Source organism: Herpailurus yagouaroundi, unplaced genomic scaffold (assembly GCF_014898765.1).
Source record: "Herpailurus yagouaroundi ecotype Mexico unplaced genomic scaffold, PumYag 67525, whole genome shotgun sequence".
Taxonomy (NCBI): Eukaryota; Metazoa; Chordata; class Mammalia; order Carnivora; family Felidae; genus Herpailurus; species Herpailurus yagouaroundi.
Window position 1 is genome coordinate 414,884 of NW_024420331.1, and position 26,500 is coordinate 441,383.

The 26,500-nt window shown below is 45.7% G+C and overlaps 2 pseudogenes; one reads left to right on the plus strand and one right to left on the minus strand.

Annotated features, from left to right (window-relative positions):
* Nucleotides 1-12,560: 12,560 nt before the first annotated feature.
* Nucleotides 12,561-26,500, plus strand: part of LOC121025171 (40S ribosomal protein S6-like) — a 28,206-nt pseudogene continuing 14,266 nt past the window's right edge.
* LOC121025187 (uncharacterized) lies at nt 24,844-24,961 on the minus strand (annotated as a pseudogene).

Here is a 26,500-nt window from a genome sequence, read left to right on the forward strand (position 1 = left end):
GCCGGCTAGTCCTGGAACAGGCAATTGGAAGGCTTTTTGGGGTAGATGTCAAGCCAGCGTTTTATGGGGAAAAAAGAAGAGAAGAAGCAGCCGTTACATAGCGGTAGCCGAATGGAGGGAGAAAACGTGGAATGGAACTTTTTTTTTTTTTTTTCTGTGTCATGGGTAGTGTAGGGGCCAGGGCCAGGCCACCCCAGGATGGGCTTTATCTTTGGCATAAAGATTATTTTGAGTTGAAAGCCATCAGAGCCCAGCAGATTCAGGAAAGCGTCTTTGCCTCTCTCTCTCTACTGCCTACAAAGAGTTTCGAAAGAGGACCTGTTCCAGGAAGGGACCTGTCCCCGTAGCTACGCTATGATAGGAACTAGGTACGATAGAGGGGATGAAGCTGGCAAGACCTGTTTGATCGAAGTCCCCTCTGTCCCACTGCTTCTGAGCGGCCCCGCAAACATTTGCTTCCCAAACATTTACTCTTTGTCATCGTCCTGAGAAGCTCTTTCCTCCCCTTTGAAGTCCGACACGCCTCCTTCCTTTCCTTAGCTTCGGATGACATACGTATTTCATTTTGCCTGTCTTGGGCATTTCGTGGCTGCGTGGGTTCCCCGTGAGTATGAAATTAAATGTGATGGTCTCCTGTGAATCTGTCTCATGTCAGTATGATTCTCGGTCTGGCTAGAAGGACCTGGAAGGGCACAGGAAGTTCTCCCTCCCTGGCAGTAGCATATCCAATGACTTCGTAAAGCTGCGAACGCCTCTCTGTTTACCATGAACGCTCAGGAAATCTCATGGACCGTACTTAAGTGATAAGAAGCGTTTGGCAAGATCTCGTTTCCTTTTGGAGTGTCATCGCCAGATGGCTTCGTGTGTGTGAGGTGGGTCATGAAGGCAACCTTTCCTGGGGTGCCGGGGTGGCTCAGTCAGTTAAGCGTCTGACTCTTGATTTCGGCTCGGGTCATGATCTCACAGTTCATGAGTTCGAGCCCTGCATCGGGCTGTGCTCTGACAGTGAGGAGCCTGCTTGGGATTCTCTCTCTCCCTCTCTTTCAAAATGAATAAATAAACTAAAAAATAATATAAGGTAGGGGCGCCTGGGTGGCTCAGTCGGTTAAGCGTCGGAGTTCGGCTGAGGTCATGATCTCGCGGTTGATGGGTTCGAGCCTCGCGTGGGGCTCTGTCCTGACAGCTCAGAGCCTGGATCCTGCTTCAGATTCTGTGTCTCCTCCTCTCTCTGCCCCTCCTCTGCTCATGCTCTCTCTCTGTCTCTCGGTAATAAATAAACGTATATATATATATATTAGGTAGCCTTTCCTCAAAGAGGAAGCACATAATGATATCAGCCGCCATCACTGAGCATAAGTCAAGGACCAGGTACAATATTGGACACTTATGCACGGTGTCCCCACTGTAGGTGGCGGTTGTTTTTGAAAGGAACTAACTTGCTAATCTTCTTTTTCATTTTTTTCTGATTGTGCTAAATGAGTGAGATGCGTCAAACCACACTGTACAACAGCAGTTTTGGGATGACAGCCCCCTTCCTTCTCTAAAAGCGAGGGAATGTGGTTTGCAAAAGACAGATATATTCAGAAATACAACAATTAGACCTGTCGATGAGAATATGAAAACAGTTCGATTTGGACAAAGCACTTTTTGCTGCTTCCTAGGGTTATTGTGTAAAGAATTCATTCGTGACTGGAAAACATTTCGAGGAGAGTTACCGCTCAGGCTCTATGTATTTGTCTGGAGTCTTCTATTGGGGAAGAAAAAAACCCCAGTGGCCCTCAAACATTGGAATCGCTTGGAGAGGTTTAAAAAAAAATACTGACGTCTCAGGGCACCTGGGCGGCTCAGGAGGTTGGGTAGGTCGGCTTAGGTCATGACCTCATGGTTCTCAGGTTCGAGCCCCGTGTTGGGCCCCATGCTGATGGTGCAGAGCCTGCTTGGGATTCTCTCTCCCTCTCTCTCTGCCCCTCTCCCACTCTCTCTCTCTCTCTCTCTCCCTCTCAAATTTCAATAAGTAAACTGTAAAAGAAAAATAAAAAAAATACTGATCTCTGGGTCTCACTTCCGGAGATTGTGATGTAATGAGCCCAGGGCGTGCAACCAAGGTTGAGAACCTTTGCAGACAGACGTGGAAGAAGCGTCTGGAGCATAGGGGAGAGGATTCGTTGGCCTGGGACGATAGGATATGAAGGTTTGGAGCTTAAGATTTGAAGAATGAATGGGAGTTTCCCAGGCACACAAATCAGGGAAGTCATTGTGGGGGAATGGTATGTGTGAGGGTCCAAACAAAGGAGAGATGGCATTCTGAGGGCATTACTCTCAATGAGTCCCGCTGGCGTGTGCCATGTAATGGGACAGGGCGGGGGACATGACTCAGAAGCCAGAGCACAGAAGCTGTTAAGTCCAGGCTCAACGGTTGGGGTTTCCCTCATAGGCAGCGGAGAGGTGTTGCATTTTGAGTGAGAGATTTTTCATTTCTGAAGAAATGGGGAGACCACTTGTCTAAATAATCCACCCCCCCCCCCCCCCACCGCGCGCTTTTATACCAGGTTTCGTTCTCACAAGGAGGAAAGTCCTGTGAAAACGCTGTCTTGTACAGAAACAAAGGCTAGTACGACGGGTTTGTGTCTATATTGGTTAATCCTGCCGAGCTGAAAATGTGACAACCGTACGGGCACAAATGTCACGGGAGCCCAGAGATCTGTGGGGTGCAGGGGGCATAGGAAGCTCCCGGTGTCTTCGTTGACAGAAGTGTTAAGATGTCTACCCTCGAGTCACGAACTTCTCCAGGGAACTCTTAACAGCTTTCTTCATCCTTGGCCCCAAGGGAAGACCATTTTAAAGTCTGTGAAGGTCATCCCGCGCCCTTGCTGCCTGACCAGAGGGGACATGCGGATTTCAAAGTGTTTAGGCCCTGATGGTTACCCAAGAAGGCCATGTGGCATGACCCATGCTTCTGCTTCAAGTGTGGAGGCCGAGGAATGGAGAACATATTTAAGGATGGCCTGGCTTCCAAATTGGAGTCACTCTCAAGCTGAACAGAGAAGAAAAGTGTCGTGCCCCCACTTATCCTCTCCCTGGCTGTCGTGTGAGGCCCCTTTCCAACCCAGGCAGTACATGGAACTTCGTAAATCAGAACGACAAGACTTCTTCTGTCACGTTAACATCTTTAAAAATAATGAATATATCGCTCTTCTAATTTTTCTCCCTAAGCCTCGAATTTTAAAATTGAAATCGATAAAAAAAAAAAAAAAAAAAACCATCACGTTTAAACGGGGGTGGAGAGATTAGAACACGAAGACATCTCATGGCATCACCCGAGATGAACTCTGGACCCTCTGCCGTGTCCTCTGACGACAGGACACAGGCATGTGGGGCTCCAGCCTACCCAGCGCCATTCTGCATTGGAATACTTTTCCAAAGGCAATTCCTATGTCTGCTGGAAACCACCCTCTCTCTCACATAACAACAAACCCATAGTCAACGACAGTGCGAATTAGTTCTAAACCTTATGGTTGTTATTTACCAGGGTTTGCAAATATTTGAAAACATGACATTGACGAAGAACTTGCGCTGGCTTCCCCTCCCCCCCCTCCCCATTCCCCCAACCTCAAGGTAAACTCTTCTTCCTGATCATGTATTCATCAAAGTGTTCAGATCCTGGAAGATCCTGGAAGAATCCAATTTGGGGTACGTATGTGTATATTTGAAGGAAATGGAGTTGGTGGAAAACAACTAACTGGAACCGAGGATAGAATTATCCACATCAAATTAAAAAAAAATTTTTTTTTAAATGACTTTGAGGGAGAGAGCGAGAGAGCATGAGCAGGGGAGGCGCAGACAGAGGGGGAGAGGGAGAATCCCAGGCAGGCTCCATGCTGTGAGTGTGGAGCCTGACCCGGGGCTCGATCCCAAGAATCATGAGATCATGACCTGAGCCAAAATCACGAGTCAGATGCTTAACTGACTGAGCCACCCAGGTGCCCCTCAACCGTCTATATTTATCATGCATGGCCTTACTACTGATTTAGTAACATAAAAGATATGCTTCATATATCTATATCTGTATGTAGATAGATATATATATATATATATAGAGAGAGAGAGAGAGAGAGAGATAACTGTTTTTTAAGCCTACTTATTTGTTTTGAGAGACAGAAATAGAATGTGAGCAGGGGAGGGGCAGAGAGAGAGGGAGAGAGAAAATCCCAAGCAGGGCCCGCACTGTCAGCCCAGAGCCCGATGCTGGGCTCAAACTCACCAACTGTGAGATGATGACCTCAGCCGAAACCAGGAGTCCGACGCTTAACCAACTGAGCCACCCAGGTGCTCCCTATCCACATGAAATTTTAAATCTCCAGAATGTTCCAGAGAGAAGAGAGAAACTCACTGGTGCTCCCTTGAGCAGGAGAGTTGGCCTTTTCCTAAACTACCCACCATTCTAATGCCTCAGAATTGTCACAAGGCACCTTCAAACCCTCATGTGATGGACAGATTAGATAAAAAGTCAAACTGCTGTACTTGAAGGCCATCTCAGCCTTTCTTTAGCAAGGAGAGCGTAAACGAACTTTTCTTTGCATACCTGAGTGATGTGAGGTTTGATGCACGCATTATCCTTAGAAGATTCTATTCTTTCTGCCTGCCTGCTCACGTGTGCTTTTAGCTCCGAACCTCCTGCTGAAAAGATGTCATTTTCATCTGTCCCCAGAAATAAAACCTTTCACCCTGGTCTTTCCGGGCTTTAGTGTCTAATGCGTTGACTAGTTTTGTCAGCACACAATGAAGCGGTAAGCAGGGTACTGGGGGGCTAGGAAAGATCACAGGGTCCGGAGATCAAGACCGAGATCCTCACGGTGGCTCGGCAGCCCCGGGTGCGATGGAACAAGGACTCGTATTTCTGTATTTATGCCACACCTCTCAAAACGCACCCGCGCACACCCTAATTTCCAATAAACACACACACGAGATTGGCTGTGTATAATAGGAGCCGTAAACGAAAATTGTAAAGCAGCAGAGAAGTTGAATACGCAAGCTACAAAGGTTAATACAGTTACTCTTAAGAAAAAGAAAATTTTAACGTGGCTGAAAATGTAAGCAGGACAGTCACGCGTGAAGCTTCTTAGTTTGCAGAGGCGGTTTCTCTTAATGCTAAAATCTAAACCCTTTATTCGGGAGACTTTGCATGACACGTTACACGATGATTTAAATCGTTTTACAAAAAAATCAAGAACGTTATGGTCAATTGGCTACTTAGCGCGAATATTGGCCAAGAACAGGTTCTAAAATGGAGACTGTTAAGCAATATCATGGATATTTTCTTTTCTTCTTTTTTAATGTTTATTTATTTATTTGGGGGGATGGGGGGAGGAGCAAAGAGAGAGAGAGAGAGAGAAAATACCAGGCAGGTTCTGTGCTGTCAGCACAGAGCCCGACGTGGCACTAGGTCTCATGAACTATGAGACCATGACCTGAGCTGAAATCAAGAGTCAGATGTTCAACCGACTGAGCCACCCAGGTGCCTTAATAGATATTATCTTCTTCTTTTTTTAAATGTTTATTTATTTTTGAGAGAAAGACAGAGTCTGAGTGAGGGGGGCACAGAGAGAGAGGGAGACACAGAATCCAAAGCAGGCTCCAGCGCAGAGCCTGACTCGAGGCTCAAACTCATGGACTGTGAGATTGTGACCTGAGCGGAAGTCAGACGCTTAACGGACTGAGCCACCCAGACGCCCCTCATTCTTACTTTGAAAGTACAATTGCTATTAGAACGCAGGCAGCTCTTGTTTGTAACGCTTTAATTAAGAAGCATACATGTTGCTATATTGAAATATCTTGATAACTGAATTTCAGAGTAAGTGGTTTCTTTGTAACACTCTATGTGTTTTGTTCATGCATTTAAATACTCACTCTGGGCAAGGTCCTATGGACTTCACCAGACCACCTTCGGGCTCCATAGCACAGAAGAAAAAAAAAAAAAATCAGACACCTGCTCCAGAGAGGTAAGAAACTAACCAAACATGGTACAGAACTTTCTGATGATCAGGGCGACTGGATGGCTCCGTGGGTTAAGCGTCCGACTTTGGCTCAGGTCATGATCTCACGGTTCATGGGTTCACGCCCCACGGTGCCAGTGGGGAGCCTGCCTGTGATTCTCTCTCTCTCCTTCTCGCTCTCTGCCCTTCTCCCGCTTGCACTTTCTCTCTCTCAAAATAAACAGATAAACGAACTTCAGAAAAAAAAAAAAAGAACTTTCTGGTGATCTAACTCGGTACAAGTAAAGGCTTAGCAAACCTAGAAGGGAGATGATGACATAGTAGGTCTCTTAAATTATAAATCTCTTTCTGGTAAAAAAAAAAAAAAAAAAGAAAAAAGTCCCATGAGCTTGAGTATTCGCTCAGGTTAGGAAGAGGAGTCAGTGCGCGAAATGATAAGGGGCCCTCCACCCTGCTTTTTAAATCGTATCCTGTTCATTGAGGGACTAAAGCTCGAACATTTTACTTTGCCTGTAAGAGAAGGGCCTTTGCTGTTTTTATCTGGGACCATTTCCTTCTGCCTTAATACGTTAAGGGGCAACCAATCAGCTGAATAATGGGAAAATGGCCCCAGAGCGGGCCACATCCTGATATTATCTGTTACAGTTTAATATCAGACATGATACGCCCTCGCAGGCCCCCTACTGCGCCTGTAATCCTCTCGAGTATCCTTCCGCGACATTCTGGCCCCCGTGTGGAAGGCTGGGATGTACCATTGCTCCCGTGTGCATGGCTCTCTTCCCGCAGAACCTCCTTCAACTGCTTCCCCCCCCTGCCTGCCGACGTCTGCTGGGTCCAGGATTCCAGTACTCCACTCTCTTATCGCTGAGCGTGTTCCTAGCGTCAAGCACTACTTGTTTCGTAAAGTACGGTAATCCTGGCTCTCGCCTATTTCATGTTCATTGCAGGAAATATTTAAGTACCTTGTTATTAAAGCATGCCACACATCAGGAAGAATGTGCCCGTGATAGGTGGAAGCTTGATGAATTTTTTTTTTTTTTTTTTTTTTTTTTACAAAGTGAACATACCTGCGTAAACGGTACCCAGATGGAGAAACTGTCACCTATACCCCAGAAGCTCTCTTGTGACCCCCTTCCTGGCCCTATACCCCCCAACCTACCGAGAGTGACCACAGGGCTGACTTCTAACAGCACAGGTCAGTTTTCCAGTATGGAAATGCAATCGTCAAGTAGTGCATTCACGCCTGGCTTCTTTCGCTCAGTACCGTTTGTGGGATTCAGGTTAGTGGAAAGTTTTCAGCTTGAAAGTTTAATTCTTGTTTATCCCTTTTGAGGCTTCGTGTCTGGTATGGGGAAGAGAACAAAAATATTTCTTTTAGAAATGTTGACTCTCAGAGGCCCTAAGACTCTAACCCTCGTGGTTTAGATAGCACTATTTTTTCCTTGTTCTGGGCGTTCTTTTTCTTAGAAACTGAGCTCTGATTATAATTCTGTTTCCTGTTTTAAGAGTCAGCACTGAGTACAATAAAGCTGTGGGCTTGGGTATGTTGGACGCCTTGCAGAGAAATTGTATCTGAACTCTTGAAAGCGATTCTACTTAGAAGTTAGACTTTACTGCCATTCAAGGCCACCCAGGACAGCACAGTTGCCCGTTTAAAGCCAGCTGGGGTGTACTACATCGTGACTTGTTTAAAATCCTTTTTCGTCCCTGCTTCTCTGTGTTACGTGCCTTATGACGGAGACGAGTAGAATCAACATGGGACCGTGGGAAGAACGCTGGGCAAGCGATACAAGACTGGGTTTGGGTTCCAAACACGGGCTCATCCAGCTGTGTCACCCTAGTTCTCAGAGCCTCACCTCTCAGGCTTGACGGAAAGAACGAGGCAACGTATATAAAGTCTTCGCAGACGGTCCTGGGCCGCGCAGTTGCAGGGCACCCTCTATCACCCCAGTCTCTCATTCCGCGCAAGCTGTTCTTATCCACAGATTCTTTCTGTCTACTTACCGCTTCTTTTCCGTGACCTTCACTCTGCTCGCCTGCTCGACCTCCTTTCCTCCCTGTACTTCGAGGCCTAGCTCCAAGTCCAACATATTCTTGAAGTTTCTGCCAGGAGTGCGATCACTCCTTTCTCTGTGTTGGCTGATTTCCATGGTGTACATATCTTCACCAGGGCTGATTTCAAGCTACCAACATGATTTCAGTCAACTCACAACATCCCTGAGTTTTGAACAGTTAGATCTTATGGGCCAGCCTGAGCTGGAAGAAACATTCTAACTGTCTTCCTGATGCGTAAGAACATCTGATATTTGATTTTGTAAAAGTCATCCTGTTACTTCCTAATCTCCCGGAAGAAAGTGGGATATGGATGTTTTGCAAGAATACGGGAACATGGACAGATGCTAGGAGCCAATGCCTACTTTTTCAGAAGGATCTTGCTCAGTCTGTCAAGTGCAGCCAACGGCAGAAATGATTTCATCTCTAGCGTGCGTGTGACCTGGTGTCACCTTAGTTAGAAATGCCACTCTTCTAAACGTAGGGCTGTGCTGCGATTTTAATTTGAGAAATGAAAATGTTCCCACAGTGGAAAATTTCTTCCCCACGTGTTGAAGCTTTGAGTAAAGGCTCTCAACTGGTGAGGTGAAGGACGATGGTCTGCAAGGTGTAGGACACTGGTCAGAGCTCCAGGACGGCATGAGAGGGAGGTCAGACCACCAGAGATATTTCCTGAAGAGAAAGGCACCACAAAGTGACGAGAGACCCTTTATATTTCTTGAGTGCTTTGAGAGATTTTATACCCTAGTCTCAACAATATGCCTAAAATCTCCCAGTAATCTCAGGCTGGCAGAAAAACACAGTCTCTTAAAAAACCGTACGAAGTTCATTTTTAACAATACATGTCTCCGTAGGGAAAGCGGTCTGGTTTAGTGAGGTCAGAAGATTCTCCAAAGTGTCAAATAAGATTCATTCTAAAAGGCAACTGACGGAATGGGACAAGATATTTGCAAATGACACATCAGACAAAGGGCTAGTATCCAAAATCTATAAAGAACTCACCAAAGTCCACCCCCGAAAACCAAATAATCCAGTGAAGAAATGGGCAGAAGACATGAATAGACCCTTCTCTAAAGAAGACACCCGGATGGCCTGCAGGCACATGAAAAGATGCTCAATGTCACTCCTCATCAGGGAAATAAAAGTCAAAACCACACTCAGATATCACCTCATGCCGGTCAGAGTGGCCAAAATGAACAAATCAGGAGACTATAGATGCTGGAGAGGATATGGAGAAACGGGAACCCTCTTGCACTGTCGGTGGGAATGCAAACTGGTGCAGCTGCTCTGGAAAACAGTGTGGAGGTTCCTCAAAAAATTAAAGATAGAACTACACTACAACCCAGCGATAGCATTGCTAGGAATTTACCCCAGGGATACAGGAGTGCTGAGGCATAGGGGCACTTGTACCCCAATGTTTATAGCAGCACTCTCAACAATAGCCAAATTATGGAAAGAGCCGAAATGTCCATCAACTGATGAATGGATAAAGAAATTGTTGTTTATAGACACAATGGAATACTAGTTGGCAATGAGAAAGAATGAAATCTGGCCTTTTGTAGGAACATGGATGGAACTGGAGAGTGTCATGCTAAGTGAAATAAGTCATACAGAGAAAGATACTGTATGTTTTCACTCTTATGTGGATCCTGAGCAACTTAACAGAAGACCATAGGGGAGGGGAAGGAAAAAAAAAAAAGTTAGAGAGGGAGGGAGCCAAATCATAAGAGACTTAAAAACTGAGAATAAACTGGGGGTTGATGGGGGGTGGGAGGGAGGGGGGGGGGGGTGGGGGGCATTGAGGAGGGCACCTGTTGGGATGAGCACTGGGTGTTGTATGGAAACCAATTTGACAATAAATTTCATATTAAATAAAATAAAGTACCCAAAGTAGAAAAAAAAAAAAAAAAGATTCATCCAAGACGTGAGAAATTTGGACTTTTTACTTAGCCTGAGTCAGACCTTGGGAAATTTATTATCGCTGGGTCACAAGGAAAGAGCCAGGTGAAATGCACATAAGCTGATGTATGAGGGCCATATTAAGGAAGAACCGAACTACGCTATGCTAGCTGGGCCCTAATCCTTTGTTTTCTAACTGAGACAGAACTAGGAAACTGACCTACATGCCAATCATTTATTTTCGTTTTTTCTTGAATTAAAAATGAGCTCACTGTACAAAAGTGGCTGGTTTCCACAGCAGGGGGTGGGGGTGGGAATCAAGGGAATGATACAAATGGTTTGTATTCAAAGGGCCTCTGTAAACAATGAAAAGCAATTCTCTGGAACCACAGAACTCAAAATAAATAAAGCGTGTGGGCACTTTGGGCAGAAATCATAAGGGTTTGAGATGTTGAAGTCACAGCTCGTGGTGGCTGAATGTGCCCTTATTTAGAAATGGGATCATTGCAGATTAAGTACTTAAGATGATATCATACTCAAAAATCTTCAACAAAATACCAGCAAACCCAGTTTAAGAGCATATCGAAAGGATTATATTCCATGACCAAGTGGGATTTGTTCCTGGAATATAAGAGTGGTTCAGCATATGAGAATTAATAGAATGTGGGACAAAAGCCACACGATCCTTTCAATCGATGCAGGAAAAGCATTTGGCAAGATCCAACACCCTTTCATGATAAAAAACAGTCAACATACCAAGAGTAGAAGGAAAGTACATCCACATAATAAAAACCACATATGAAAATCCCATAGCTGGGGTGCCTGGAGGGCTCAGTCAGTTAAGTGTCCGACTTCGGCTCAGGTCCTGATCTCACAGTTTGTGGGTTCGAGCCCCATGTCAGGCTCTGTGCTGACAGTCAGAGCCTGGAGCCTGCTTTGGACTCTGTGTCTCCCTCTCTTTCTGCCCCTCCCCTATGCTCTCTCTCTCAAAAATGAATACACATTAAAAAAAAATTAAAAAAGAAAAGAAAATCCCATAGCTAACATCCTACTTGGTAGTAAAAGACAAAATATTTTCCCTAAGATCATGAACAAGAGAAGAATGCCCGCTCTTGCCACTTCTATTCAACATAATAGTGGAAGTCCCAACCAGAGAGATCAGGTAAGAGAAAGAAAGAAAAGGCATTCAAATTGGACAGGAAGGAGTAAAATTATCTTTGTTTGCCGAGGACATGAGCTTATACAGGAAAACTAACAAGATCCCCATAAACAGTGTTAGAACTAATAAATGACTTAGCAAAGTTTCAGGATACAAAGTGAACGTGCTAAGATCAACTGTGTTTCTATGCACTGACAATGAGCAATCTGAAAAGAAAATGTTAAAATATTTACAATAGCATCAAAAACAATACTTAGGAATAAACTTAACCAAGGAGGTGAAAGATTTATACGCTGAAAGCTACAAAACATTGCTGAAAGAAATTAAAGACTTAAATAAATGGAAAGACATCTGTGCTCATGGATTGGAAAACTTAACATTATTAAGATATCAATACGATTAAAAGCGATCTACAAATTCAATACAAGCCCTATCAAAATCCCAGTTGTACTTTTTGCAGAAAAAAAAAATATCCATCCTAAAATTCATGTGAAATCTCAAGGGACCCCACATAGTCAAAACAATCTTGAAAAAGCCGAATAAAGTTGGAGGTCCCATGCTTGGTGATTTCAAAGCATATTTTAAAGCTATCGTAATCAAAACAGGGTGGTACTGGCATAAAGACAGACTTGTAGACCAATGGAAGAGGATAGAGAGCCCTCCAGATAAACCCTCATCTATATGGTCAAATAAATGGTCTTCCACATAGGTCCGAGACCATTTGATGGGGAAAGGCTAGTCTTTTCAACTAATAATGTTGGCAAAACTGGATATCCACATGCAAAAAGAGGGAAATTGAACCTTTCTCTTATACCATATACAAAAATTAACTGAAGGGGTACAGGATGAGATGCCCCAAAATGTGCCACTTTGGCCTAAAGATTATTTTGACTTAAAAGTAATCGAAACCCAGCAGACGCAGGAAAAGCTCTCTGCCTCCCCCATAACTGCCCACGCTGCCCTTGGAAAGGAGAGCCCATCCCAGGAAGACAGCTATTAACAGACTCCCCTTTACCTAAGAGACTCATATGCACAATAGGGCAACCTTATTTTGCCAAACATCTTTCACCTTCTTGCTAATGAGCTTTCTTCCCTTCGTGTCCTCAGGCCCCCGTGTTTTTCCTTAGCTCATATGAGCTTCGTGTTGCCTCATTGTCTTCGGAATCTCCCGTCCCTGTGGACTCCCTGTACATATGCTATTAAATCTGAGCTTCTCCCGTTAATCTGTCTCATATCAATTTGATTCTAAGCCCAGCTAGAAGACCTGGGAGGGCAGAGGACCGTCTTCCTCCCCGACAAAAACATAAAGGAAGAGCTTCGTGACTTTGGATTTGGCAATGATTGCTTGGAAATGACACCAAAAGTGCAGAAAACAAAAGTCATAACAGACAAATACACAATAAACTTTGTGTATTGCTCTTTCTCATGGCGCCTTGGAGGCAGTAGGCAGCTTTAGGATGAAGCTGAACATCTCCTTCCCAGCTACCGGTTGCCAGAAACTCATTGGAGTGAATGATGAACGCAAACTTCGTACCTTTGATGAGAAGCATATGGCTACAGAAGTCGCTGTGGATGCTCTGAGTACAAAATGGAAGGGTTACGTGGTCCGAATCAATGGTGACGATGACAAATAAGGCTTCCCCACGAAGCAGGGTGTCTTGACCCGTGGCCGTGTCTGCCTGCACCTGAGTCGGGGCATCCCCAGTCCAGACCAAGGAGGACTGGAGAAAGAAAGCACAAATCTGCCCCGGGGATGCATTGGGGATGCCAATCTCAGTGTTCTCAACTTGGTCATTGTGAAAAAGAGAAAAAAAGCGGGGGAGAAGGATATTCTTGGACTCACTAGTACTACCGTGCCTCACTGCCTGGGGCCCCAAAGAGCTAGTGGAATCCGCAAACTTTTCAGTCTCTCTAAAGAAGATGGTGTCTGCCGATACGTTGTGAAAAAGCCCCTAAACAAAGAAGGGAAGAAACCTAGAACCAAAGCGCCCGAGATTCAGCATCTCTTTCCTCCACGTGTCTTCCAACAGACACGTCGGCGTATCACTCTGAAGAAACAGCATACTAAGAAAAATAAGGAAGAGACTGCAGAGCACGCTAAACTTTTGGCCAAGAGAATGAAGGAGGCCAAAGAAAACCGCCAGGAACAGATTCCAAAGAGACGGGACTGTCCTTTTTTTATTTGGAAATTTTTTTTTTTTTTTTTTTTTTAATGTTTTTTAACATTCATTCATTTTTGAGAGACAGAGTGAGAGTCCGAAGCAGGCTCCAGGCTCTGAGCTGTCAGCACACAGGCCCAACACGGGGCTCGAACCCACGAACCGTGAGCCTGTGACCTGAGTCGACGTTGGATGCTCAACCGACCGAACCACCCAGGCGCCCCTCGTCTCTTGAGAACTACCTCCAGGTCTGAGTCCAGTCAAAAATGAGATTTTCTAAGAGCAACAAATAAGACCAGACATCGACAAGCAAACAAAGTTTGTGTATCAAAGGACGTCATCAACAAAAACTAACTCAAAAGTTAACAAAAAAACCTAAAAACGCAACCCGTGGGATGGGAGAAAATCTTTGTAGATCATCTACCTGATAAAGGGTGAATAATTAGAGCACAGAACCTGTACAACTCAATAACAACTCACAAATAACATGATTTAAAAACGGCCAAAATTCTGGAACAGACATTTCTACAAATGGCCAACAAGCGTATGAAAAGATGCTCAACGTCACTCATCATTAGAGAAATGCACATCAACAGCCCCAATGAGATACAACTGCTTCATACCCATTACGATGGCTGAAGGGAAGGGAAGGGAAGGGAAGGGAAGGGAAGGGAAGGGAAGGGAACCATTACGATGGCTGAAGGAAAGGGAAGGGAAGGGAAGGGAAGGGAAGGGAAGGGAAGGGAACCATTACGATGGCTGAAGGGAAGGGAAGGGAAGGGAAGGGAAGGGAAGGGAAGGGAAAAGAAAACAAGTATTGGTGAAAATGTGAGTGATTGAGACCCTGGTGTACTGTTGACGAGATTGTAAGATGGTGGGACCCCCACGACAGAGTACGACGATTCCACTTCTGGGTATATATCCAAAAGCATGGGAAGAAGGGTCTCAAAGATGGCTTGTTCTAAAGGAAACAAACTGTTGTGTTTTGGTTAGTCCTGTAGAGGACCTGAAGCCATCAGCCCACTGGAACAGGGGCATGCCAATAACCCCATGGGGGAGCCTGCAAGTTGGTTCTTCCAGCCCCGCTCACATGCTCAGGTGACTGCTGCTGGTCAACAGCTTGACCGCAAGCCCAAAAGAGCCCGAGAGCCATCACCCAGCTGAGATGCTGTTGAATTCCTGCTCCCCAGAAGTGGTGACATAATAAATGTTGGCTGGCTTCAACTACCATGGTTTGGGGTCGTTTGTCACGTCACAATACCAAACTAACAGATAACCGTAGCACTAACGCTGTGAATGGAACGAAGACAGTCAAACATCACACAGAGACCCATCCCTGTTTTTCAGCTTGGGCTGTTGTGCATTTATGGGGAAAAGAAAGAGTTCATTGTTAAGAGTGCTTTTTAAATGCACATAAGCATGATTGTTTCCATAGTGGTGGGAATGTCATAATCAAATATGCAAACTAGAACACGCGGAAGATTACATGGCATCCCATCAGAATGTGACCATTGGTGTTCAAAGGACCAAAATATTGTAAACTGTTTTTGAATAACTGAAGAATGTTGGCCTCATGCGCCCTAGCATTGCATGCTCCAGATCACAGAACATTGCCTCCCCTCATCATGATTTGAGAACATTCTATTTCACTGCAATTACAATTTTCAGGAATGGCAGCTGATGAATAATCACAGGAAAATTGCTTTAGTGCTGTTCCATAAAATCTACATGTTCCCAAACCTGGCATCTGTCGAGATTGTAGCCTCATGCGTGGCTTGAAGATCCAAATGAAATCTGGGGCGCCTGGGTGGTTCAGTCTGTTAAACCTCTAACTTCAGCTCAGGTCATGATCTTGTGGTTCGTGGGTTCGAGCCCCACGTCATGCTCTGTGTGGACAGCTCAGAGCCCGGAGCCCGCTTCGGATTCTGTGTCTCCCTGTCTCTTTGCCCCCTCCTCGTTCATTCTCTCTCTCTCTCTCTCTCTCTCTCTCTCTCTCTCTCTCTCTCTCAAAAATAAACATCAAAAAATTGTTTTAAAGATCAAAATGAAATCTGAATGTATTTTATAAGATTTCCTTTGAACACCTTGCCTGCTTTACCAGCATCAGGCAAAGGAACATTAGTATTCTTTGTATTATCTATTCAAACAATTTTTTTTTATTTCCCAAAATTGTCATTAAAAAATATAGAATGTATAGATCCTTCTTAAAATGAAAGGTTGAAACAGATTGCAGATAATTTTTAAGGCCCATTTTATAGACTTTAAGTGTATCTAGGAAGTGACTCATGGACCTAAAATGAGGCGTCTTAGGGCTTTTCCAGAAACCCTCTGATCACCTAGTACGTGGCCTTCTGGGGAGGGGCCAGCTCTCCCAAATAGTCAGAATGGAAAGCAGACTGACCCTGAATTAGATACAGGACATTCTGCTGAGGATGGAATCAATGATAAGAATGCCCTAGAATCCAGGCTGTTTGCTGTGGTTCCCTAGCAGGCAGGCTGATTTTTTTCTGAGTAAAGATAGAACTATCCGTGTGTGGCCAATCCACACAGTGGGTACAAAGCTGCAATAAGGATGTGTATGTGGTCCAGGGGGTGGGGGTGGTGGTGGGGGTAAAACAGATCTGAAAAGGAGGAGCCCCCTTTGGGGACCACTTTATATAAGCCCAGAGACCCCAGTGAGGGGACAGTAAACCCCGGATAAGTTGGAAGGGCTGTTTCCAGGCTCCCTTCTACTGACATGTGCCGTGTTTGAGGACTCAGAACCTTAGAAGCCGACAGAGAAGAATCTTTGCCAAGATGCAAGTAATGACTCTTGATCTCGGGATCGTGAGTTCAAGTCCCCCGTTGGGTGTAGAGATCACTGAAAAAATAAATAAATAAAATCACTTAAAAAAAAAAAAAAAGAAGCCACTAAATACGGAGGAAATACACCAGTTATTTGAACAGAGAGAATTTAACATAGTTAGGTAGATACTGGCGGACTGGGAAGTCGTGGAAGGAAGACTGCCGTGTCACAGAAGTCGTCACTGCTGCTCGAAGTAGAAGTAGAAGTTGGGGCGCTCAGAACCCCAAATCTGTGAGCAGAGGCCCGTCCTCCGTCCTTCGTGCGTCTCCCTCGAGCCGGCACCCCTCCCCGGATTGGCCAAACCATGAGACAGGTGGCAGAGGGGCAGTGGGGTTCGCAGAGTCCCAGCCCCAGCACCAGAGGGCAGAGTACAGAAAGCCGGGCTTGCGGGGCGCCTGGGTGGCTCAGTCGGTTAAGTGGCCGACCTCTCATTCGGGCTCAGGTCGTGATCTCACGGTTCGTGAGTTTAAGCCCCGTGTCGGCTCCGTGCTGTGACAGTGCCCAGCCTGCTTGGGATTCTCTCTCTTTCTCTCCCTCTCTCTCTGCCCCTCCCGTGTGCTCTCTCTCTCTCAAAATAAATAAGTGAACGTATAAAAAAGAAAAAAAAAAGAACGCAGGGCTCGCGCCGAGAGACTACGGCTTAATAACTAGTCTAAGGAGACCATACAAAAAAGAGGGCCTGTGGTCCCGCATGACCTGGGAGCCCAGCGCAGGGGGATGGACCCTGCTAACAGAGAGTAGCAGGGGGCCACGGAATGCACCCTCCTGTGAAAAATACTGAATCCAGGGATTGGACCCAGGGGGGCAGCGGAAGGCACGGTGGGGGGGGGGGGCGGGAATGGTGGGGCCGTGGTACTCACGTCATGCTTTGTATTTTTGGGGTTTTTTTTTATGTTTCTTTATTTTTGACATAGAGGCACAGCGTGAGCGGGGGAGGGGCAGAGAGCAAGGAAGAGAGAATCCGAAGCAGGCTCCAGGCTCTGAGCTGTCAGCCCAGAGCCCGACGTGGGGCCTGAACTCCCGAACCGTGAGATCATGACCCGAGCCGAAGTTGGACGCTCAACCGACCGAGCCACCCAGGCGCCCGCCCCATGGATTTGTAGTCGAATACACATTTATATACCTTGGGAGAGAGTTGGGGAAGCAATACTTTAACGCTGCCTTCAACTGCCACTGCTCAGACCTTCCATGGCCATCCTCAGTGCGCCCAAATGGACCCTGGTCATTGTTTCCTCACTTAGGATCCCCTGAACCATTCTGAACTCTCCCGGTTTGGGGCTCTAACGCCCCCCCCCCCTCCTTACAACAAAGGAAAGTTTCCACTTAGGGAAAGACACTCATTGCCGGGTTTCTTGTAGAATCGAGATATCAGGGGCGCCCGGGTGGTGCAGTCGGTTAAGCGTCCGACTTCAGCCAGGTCACGATCTCGTGGTCTGTGAGTTCGAGCCCCGCGTCAGGCTCTGGGCTGATGGCTCGGAGCCTGGAGCCTGTTTCCGATTCTGTGTCTCCCTCTCTCTCTGCCCCTCCCCCGTTCGTGCTCTGTCTCTCTCTGTCCCCAAAATAAATAAAGGTTGAAAAAAAAAATTAAAAAAAAAAAAAAAGAATCGAGATATCAAGCCACTACCGAAATGGGTCTTCCCTCTATCCCCTTGACCTCATACCACTGAAGGGGTAGGTAGATCCACATAGAGAAAGGCGTGATTATTCCCCAGCGGCCCTGATTCTGCCAAAGTAGATTCCAGAGAGAAGTGCCCATAGCCGTGGTTTCAAAAGACACAAGACCTTTTGACGCCCAGAAGGAAAGGTGCTTTTATGACCCGAGTAGGATGAGTCCTCAAGATACGAGCACAGCTCCAAACAGGATTAGAACTGGAACAAATTGGTAACAATGAAAAAAAAATTGCAGAAGATTCCAGATTATCTCCTTGCTTTTGTTTTACTCAATGACGTCCTCTTTTAAGCTATCAGATCTGCTTTTTAATATTTATGTTTTAACAAGGGTTCCTGGTTTTATAAAGTACAAGTGGAAAACCCTGGTGGTGGGGTACCTCCTCTCGAGGCCAGCTCCTAAGAGAAAATAGCCTTTTGAGTTTTGAGTTTGCAGTCCTATAAAGATTTTAATGAATGATGATGATGCACATAATACAAGCGTGCTGACAATATTGTTCTCTCTTTTTATTCCTGGCTGTTTCCAGAGCAGTCCTGACTAGTAATTTTTTTTTTTTTTTTAAATTTATAGGCTCACGGCTCGTTCCAAGTCACGTGTTCTCTTCACAGTGACCCAGGAAGTAATTATAAACTCTGTCACTTTTGAGTAATAAGGTTGGGCTGTGTTTCATCCTAACATCCGGCATTTATCATATCCAGAGGATGTATAAACTTGTACGAAAAACCACCTGCCACGCCTGTGAATAAGCCTTTTTCTCATCTGTTGGGTTGGGACTCTTAACTGGAAGGCAGATTTAGGCTCGCCTGAGGTTAATCCAAAAAAGGGCTATGAAATATTCTCTTGTAATTATTCCCTTTAAAGTTTTCCAGCGGGGGTCTTTGCCTATTGTGTATGTGCGAAAGCTCCCGAAAGCATTTCCATTTCAAGCTTTTTGCCTTTCAACTGGATCCCGGATTTCCCATGAAAGAAATCTGTCTGAGAGTCTTACGTGAATGGTGACCAACCACCCTGGGCGCCAGGGTCTTAGAACCTCAGTGCTACAACTGGGCGAGTCCCAGGCAAACCAGGACAGGTTGGTCAGCCGCCGTCAGATGGACGGTTGTCCCCCGCAGGCATCGGGTAACAACTTCAGCAGGCTTCTTTTTTGTCTAAATTCAATCTCCATGTAACAACATGCAACAATAGTGTCTAGTAGGTTTTTGCTGTTGCTGTTGCTGTTGTTATAAAGCAAGCGATTTTGTTTTCGTGCAAATATAAATTTTATTGTTTAAAACAAGGATCAGCAAATCTTGCCCAACGCCTGTTTTTGACGTGTTGAAATGACTACACAGAAAAGATGATGCAACAGAAATTTTCTGTAGCCTGCCCCTCAAAGCCTAAAATATTTACTATCTGTTCCTTTACAGGAAAATTTGCTGATCTCCAGTCTAAGATATATTTAGCTGTAGAAATATCATATAGCCAAAACACTAGGCCCATTTTTCTGATGAAATGTGTTTCTTATAAATTGCTCCAAATTCCTTTAAAAACTCTTTATTATTCTGCCAGATAATGTTTTATAAATGTAAAAAACATGTTAAATTGTTAATATTTTTTCTTTCTCAATTAAATGAAACAGTAGAAATCACATAACCAGGCCCTCTCATTTTACAGGTGAGTAAACTGAGGCTGGGCAGAATGAGGGGACTTGACGGAGCTCACCCATTGCTAGTCAGAGAAAGAGCCAGAATTAAGAATAGTGCCTCGAGGGGCGCCTGGGTGGCGCAGTCGGTTGAGCGCCCGACTTCAGCCAGGTCACGATCTTGCGGTCTGGGAGTTCGAGCCCCGCGTCGGGCTCTGGGCTGACGGCTCGGAGCCTGGAGCCTGTTTCCGATTCTGTGTCTCCCTCTCTCTCTGCCCCTCCCCCGTTCATGCTCGGTCTCTCTCTGTCCCAAATAAATAAATAAATAAATAAACGTTGAAAAAAAAAAAGAATAGTGCCTCGATTCTAGCATTTTTTTTTTAATCTTATTTTTAAGGAAGCTCTCCACTCAACGTGGGGCTCAAACCCACCACCCCGAGGATCACACGCTCTCCCGACTGAGCCAGCCGGGCACCTGTCGCATTCTTCACATTCCACCAAGGTGCTGTTCTCATTCAGGCTGGCAATGTAAAAAATGAATCATTGCTAAGTTGTTCACGTAGCAAATACATTCTCCGGAACGATTCCTGCTCCCTACTCTCACTAGACTAAGCCAGAGAAATGTCCCTACCGTCTCTATGGGGCAACACTTGCTCAGCTCACCTGCCGATGTGGTGATCTATGGTAGTTGGTGCTTTAGCCCTGGGTTTCTGGTCAGCCTCCCCACTATGGAGGCATGTTAGAATGCCCTGACCCACATGCACGTGTGTGTGTGTGTGTGTGTGTGTGTGTGTATTTTGCTTTAACATCATCCTCAGTTATTTTAATTCAATGGGTCTGAGTGGAGCCTAAGAAATGAATATGCTTTTAAGGCTCCGTTGACTCTAATATGAACCACTGTGTTTTACAGAAGGTAAAACTATTTTTACAAACGGTGCCATAAGAAATATCTTCACCACAGAGCATGCTCTGATTCTGGAGGTGTCTCAGGCCTGACCGCTTTGCAAACCATAGCATAATTGTAATTGGGAAGTTTCAGGGGAACAAAAGTATCTATTGCGCCAGACGATAGGATTAAGATAATTGGAAGTGGACTAAAGCGATTCCCTTTGGTCTCCATTTTATGTTCTTCTTTCTAACGTGCATTAGAATCATCTGTAATTTTTTTTTTTTCTGGCATCTAAAATCTAGGAAGAAGGCAGTTAGCTAAATTGTATACCAATGTATACAATAATCAGTGATCAATAGTCCTTAGAGCTTTGGATCTGGAGTGGTTTGGTCAACAGGTAAGCTACTTGGATAGAAAAACCCGTATCTAAGGAAAACAACACAGTTGGCCCTTGAACAGCACAGGTTTGAACCGAGTCTACTTATACGTGGATTTTTTTTTTTCAACAAAAACAGTATACTACTCTAAATGTATTTTCTCTTCCTTATGATTTTCTGAATCACACCTTCTTTTCTCCAGCTTGCTTTATTGCTGGAATACAGTATGCCACGCGTATACAACATACGTATTTTTTTTTTAATTTTTTTTTCAACGTTTTTTATTTACTTTTGGGACAGAGAGAGACAGAGCATGAACGGGGGAGGGGCAGAGAGAGAGGGAGACACAGACTCGGAAACAGGCTCCAGGCTCCGAGCCATCAGCCCAGAGCCTGACGTGGGGCTCGAACTCACGGACCGCGAGATCGCGACCTGGCTGAAGTCGGACGCCTAACCGACTGCGCCACCCAGGCGCCCCTACAACATACGTATTAATCGACTGTTTATGTTATCAGCAAGGCTTCTGGTCAACAGTAGGCTATTAGTAAAGTTTTGGGGGAGCCCAAAGTTATACCAGAGATTTTTGACTGCGTCGGGGTCAGCGCCCCAACAGCCACATTGTTCGAGGGTCGACTGTGTATGTTTTTCTACACATCTATATCTATTTATACATGCGTATGTATATATGTATATATGAGATTACTGATATTCTGATTCGTAAATATTGAACTGAAAAAAATTTTGATCCGGGAAAACATGATATTAAATAACACAAACCTACTACAACGGGTGATTTTAAATAAAAATTTAATTTTATACATATATATATATAATACGCATACACATTTGAACAATGTGTATTTTACCCCAATGTGTCATATTCTAAGAGGTTATAAATATTTCCAAGTGAGGAGGAAGGATTCTTTAATCAGATTTCATGCCATTTGGAGTATATTTAAGACTCGGCTGAGCATAAAGGAAAATTTTCACCCCTCTGTGCTCAATTTTCTAAAATTTTACACCCACTGCTTCGATGAAATCTTCCAATGATACAGCCAAAGATGAGAAATCATCATGTAGGTCCTGTTTCTTTGTCAAAAACGGTTCCATATTCTAAATTCATGCAGCGAGCATGGGAACGCGAGTCCCTCAAGGTGCCCATTTGTCAGGAGCAATTAGTCTTGATAAGAATTTGTCAAGTGTATTCACCAAGAAGGCCACAGAGCAGAGCTTCTCAGCCTCAGCGCTACTGACATTTCGAACCAAAGAAGTCTTCATTTCAGCCAGAGAGAGGTTTGGATTGGGACGCGGCTCTTCCTTGTACAGGGTCTGGGAACTGCGCCTTCGGAGGGGGAAGGGCAATGTTGAGTACGGAGCAGGTGGAGGGGGGGGGGCGCGGAGACATTGGTCACCCAAGAAAAGATGTCAGCATCTGTCCATCACTGCAGCCCCGGCCCGATGATCGTTTTTTTCTGCTTCCGTAAGCACCAATGAGATAATGCCACCGAGCCCTGTCCTTTGTTGCCCGTCAGTTCCCACCACTGCGCCACCTCTGATATGTTAATGAAGAAACCCAGGGTTTTGTGTGGCTGAAAAGGCTTGCAACAATCCCAACTTCTGGACAGCATGGGCTCAACAGAGGCTCTGCCCTCCAGGGCCCTTCCTCACACCTTTTCTGCGAATGTGCCTGCGCTTAAGGAAGGGCAATGAACCATCTGGCTGCTAGAAGAGTGGACAGAACGTTCAACAGAAAGAACTCGCACCTTGAGAGCTGCCCGGGGGGTGCCTGACCGCCCAGTCCACCCCCGGGGTGAAGCCATAAACCAGTGGCCTGAATCTGCAAATGACCCAGTGGCACCGGTTTGCAGCGCAACTTTGACGAGAAAAATCCACGCAAGCTCTGTAAATCTGTTCTTCCTGTAAATCTGCCCCACGTGACTGCCAAGGTTTAAAAATACCTCACGTAGGCGCTCGGAATCATAAGGTCATAGAATCAGGAAATGTTAAGCGGCAGGAGAATTTTCTTTTTTCTCTCTTGGCTCACCCTGCGTCTTCAATGTTTATTCATTGGATCGAAATCAACAGGTTTAAAGGGAACCTGGCAAGGATTCTTTTGCTAGAATTGTCTCGGCTTTCCAGAATTAGTTAATGATTATTGTGGCTTTATTCAGGCCAAGCAACGCCAAAGAGTTTTTTTTTTTTTTTTTTTTAATCCAAAGAAATTCACAGCCATAACTTTTTCCCCACTCCTCCTTCCAAATTCTAAAAATTCCTAATACTGTTAACTTTTGCAAAGAAACAGTGCTGTTCTTTAAAACCTGGATTGCCCACTGCCCAAGGTTTATTTATCTATCAAAGATTTATCGCGGTGCCACATACTCAAATAGGCCATGAGAACTCAAAGAACAGTAAGATATAGTTTCTGACCTCAGGAAAAGCATAGCGACGTTAAAGAGATAGTATGTAATACAGTGTGGCCCGTACATGATGAAGCAGGTGTACCTGGTATTTCCAGATCACCTAAGAGGGGTAAAACCAGCTGGGAGAAGTCAAGGAAGGCTTCCTGGAGGAAGTGAGTGAACTGAGCACCAGCTGCGTGCTGCACACCGTGTCAGGTGCCGAGGAAAAAGAAAGGAAGTGTAGGATACGACTGAGCGGATCCTTTGTTGTTGTTTTTGTTTTGTTTTACTATTTAAATGTTCCTCCTCTTGAGATAGTTCTGTTTACCTGATAGAAGAGATGAAATCCTCATAGGGGAAAACGAAATGTCCTCTTTCTTTTCTGTCTTCCTCTTTGTGACTACGGATGTCTCTTCTGGGCCAGCAAACAGCCCTGGCAGGCCACCAGATATGCTCATTCTGCTCAGAAAAGAAAAGGCAGATGTCCTTAGTCCAGAGACGTGCCGTCAGTTTCAGAGGTGTGGGTGGTGGACCTTCTGTGGTGTTAAATGTGTCTGTCGAGCCGCCTTCATTCATTAGACTAGTTGATTAATTATTTCGCTCTTGATGTGGGCGCCTACATCGTGCCAGCCTTTGGTGATGCAAAGAGGACTGAAACCTTGCTCCTTGACCTTCAGGAGCTCTGCGTTAGGCACAGGAAACACACTTACGGACAATGCCTTAAGATGAAAGGTGACAAGGGTGTGCTAGGTATTCAAATTACGCAGGGCAACAGAGAACGCATCGGTTGTTTGTAGAGACGTGTCACAGAGACGTGTAAACATGAGAACTTCACCGTAAGCTCTATGGTCAAACAGTGCCGTGCAATAGAACTTCCTGCGTTGATACATGAGAATGTTCTATATCTGGATTAAGATCTTGTAGCCGCTAGCCCTGCCTGACTATTGAGCAACCGAAATGTGGCTGGTATGACTGAGAAACTGAACTTTTATTTTTATTTCATTTATATGAATGTAAGCCTCAATCGAACAAGCCACATGTGACTACTGGCTAGTGACAACGATGTCGGAGTGCCTACAGCAGCGGCAGGGAATGGAGGGGAGGTGGCCTGCCTCTGGGAACACATAGTGCGACTAGAGAGAGAATGATTTGTCTTCTGTTTCTCTCAGAGACAGATCTTTAGTGTCAGATAAACAATTTTGACTCTGGGCTCATGCATTCAGTATACAGACCACAAATCATTACGGGGCCACTTTAGTTTGTACGTCTATAATCAAGAGGAAAGGCATTTCAGTGTAGAGTTATGGAGTCACCACTGGCCCCACCTCTAGGCCAAGGATGGGACATTGAGCAGGTCTTTCAATCCTTAGATTTTTATTTCAGAGAGCTGAACTTCCAACCACACCCCCCAACCATACCCCCAGTGAACTGTGCCAAGACCGCGATTTTCGATGTGGGGTGGGAGCGGCGATTTGGTCCCTTGGGGGACATTTCACATTTGGTAATATCTGCCGACGTTTTTGGTTGTCTCGCTGGGAGGAGGGGATGTCACTGGCCTCTAGCGGGTAGAGCCCAGAGATGCTGCTAAACATTCTACAGCACACAGGACGCTCTGGCCCCCAACTACCACCAGCACTGTGGCGGAGAAATCCTAGCCTAGGGCAGTAGTCCTCTTCTCAAACCTCAATGTCCCTTGGAATCACTTGGGAACCTTGAGAAGTATCCCAATGCCCTGGGCCTTCCCCAGACCAGCTGAACATGAAACTCGAAGAGTGGGGCCCGGCCCAGGCATCGGTGCTTTTACAAAGCTCTCCCATCCAAGTACTAACCAGGCCCGACCCTGCTTAGCTTCCGAGATCAGACGAGATCGGGCGCGTTCAGGGTGGTATGGCCGTAGACTTACAAAGCTCTCTAGGTGATTCTCCGTCTCTGTCTCAAAATAAAGAAATAAAACTTAAAAAAAAAGGGGGGGGGGTGGCCATGCCCGGGTGGCTCAGTCAGTTAAGCATCCAGCTCTTGATTTCGGCTCAGTCATGATCTCACAGTTCGTGTGTTCAAGCCCTGCATCGGGCTCTGAGCTGGCAGCACAGAACCTGCTTGGGATTCTCTCTGTCCCTCTCTCTTTACCCCTCCCCCCACCTCAAAATAAATAAATAAACTTAAAAAACAAAACCAAAAAACTTTCCAGGGGATTCTAACCTGTAGCCAGAAGTGAGAACTCCTTCAACATCCTAAACCCCTACATATCCGCGTCCTGTAAGCATCCGTTTTGTGTCTCTCCCAGAGTCCTCTGCGTCCCAACCTTCCCCCTGCACCGCCGCCATGTTGCTTCGTTTATCACCGTTGGGGCTCCTGAAACCCGTGGGACAAAGATAGGGTTGGGTTTTGCCTATCAAGGGAGAGGGCATTCGAGGGCTTCTCTGGTAAACCACCGCAGACTGCTTCCTACCCCATCAGGGAAACCCCGAGTTAAAAATGGTTACCAGGAAAGCCAGTGGAGGGAGATAATTAGCAACTATTAGTTCTTTGGTGGCTGTATTCCTAGTCCATGGGATTCCTCAGTAGCAGGAAGGGCCAGCCTTCTATCAGGTCTGTTTAGCTTAACGAACTGGAAAAGAACAACACTTGTTGTCGCATTTTCTTTTTTTCCCCCGAGGTGGAAGAAGGCACACATTTCGAAGTTGCCCTTGTTAGCTTGTTGAGACGTCATTGGAAGAGATGTTCCAACAGAAGCAGAAAAATTCTGTAGTTTTCGTGAGAGATCAAAACACTTTGCCTACATCATCCTCGTTTCACTTGAAGCTAACGGCTTGGGGGCCAAAATCAGAGGCCTTTGTTCCCTGCAGCGACTCTGGGCAGCCACGAGCGAGCGAGCGAGCGGCCCAGCGGCCTGGGCCTTCAGTGGCTGCCCCCCTCCCGGGACCTTTGGAACCACAACCCTTCAGCGCACAGGGCTCTGGTGTTCATCTGTTCGATGTTATACAAACTCTGAGTGACCTAGTTACGCCTGCTTCCGTGGTGGGAGCACACAAGGCTCTCGGCACAGTGTCTTTGGGTACCACTTACCTCGGGCCAGGGTTTCCCGGCCTCTGCACGACTGACCTCTGGGACCGGACATCCTTTGGCGTCAGTGGGCTATCCCGGTGCCAGTAACCAACCCCCCTCCGCCCCCCCCCCCCCCAGTTGACAAACCAAAAAATGTCTGCAAACATGGTCTCCGGGCGGGGTGTGGGTAGGTGTGCAAAATCGCCCCCAGTTCAGAATCTGTCACGAACTTACCAGCTTCTAATTCCAACCGGGAACTGTTGCACCGCTTTGAGGAAAAGAGACAAGAAGAGATTCTAGATTTTTTTTTTTTTTTTGAAATAGGCTTCAGGCCCAGCGCAGAGCCCAATGCGAAGCTTGAACTCGGAACCCTGAGGTCAGGAGTCTAACGCT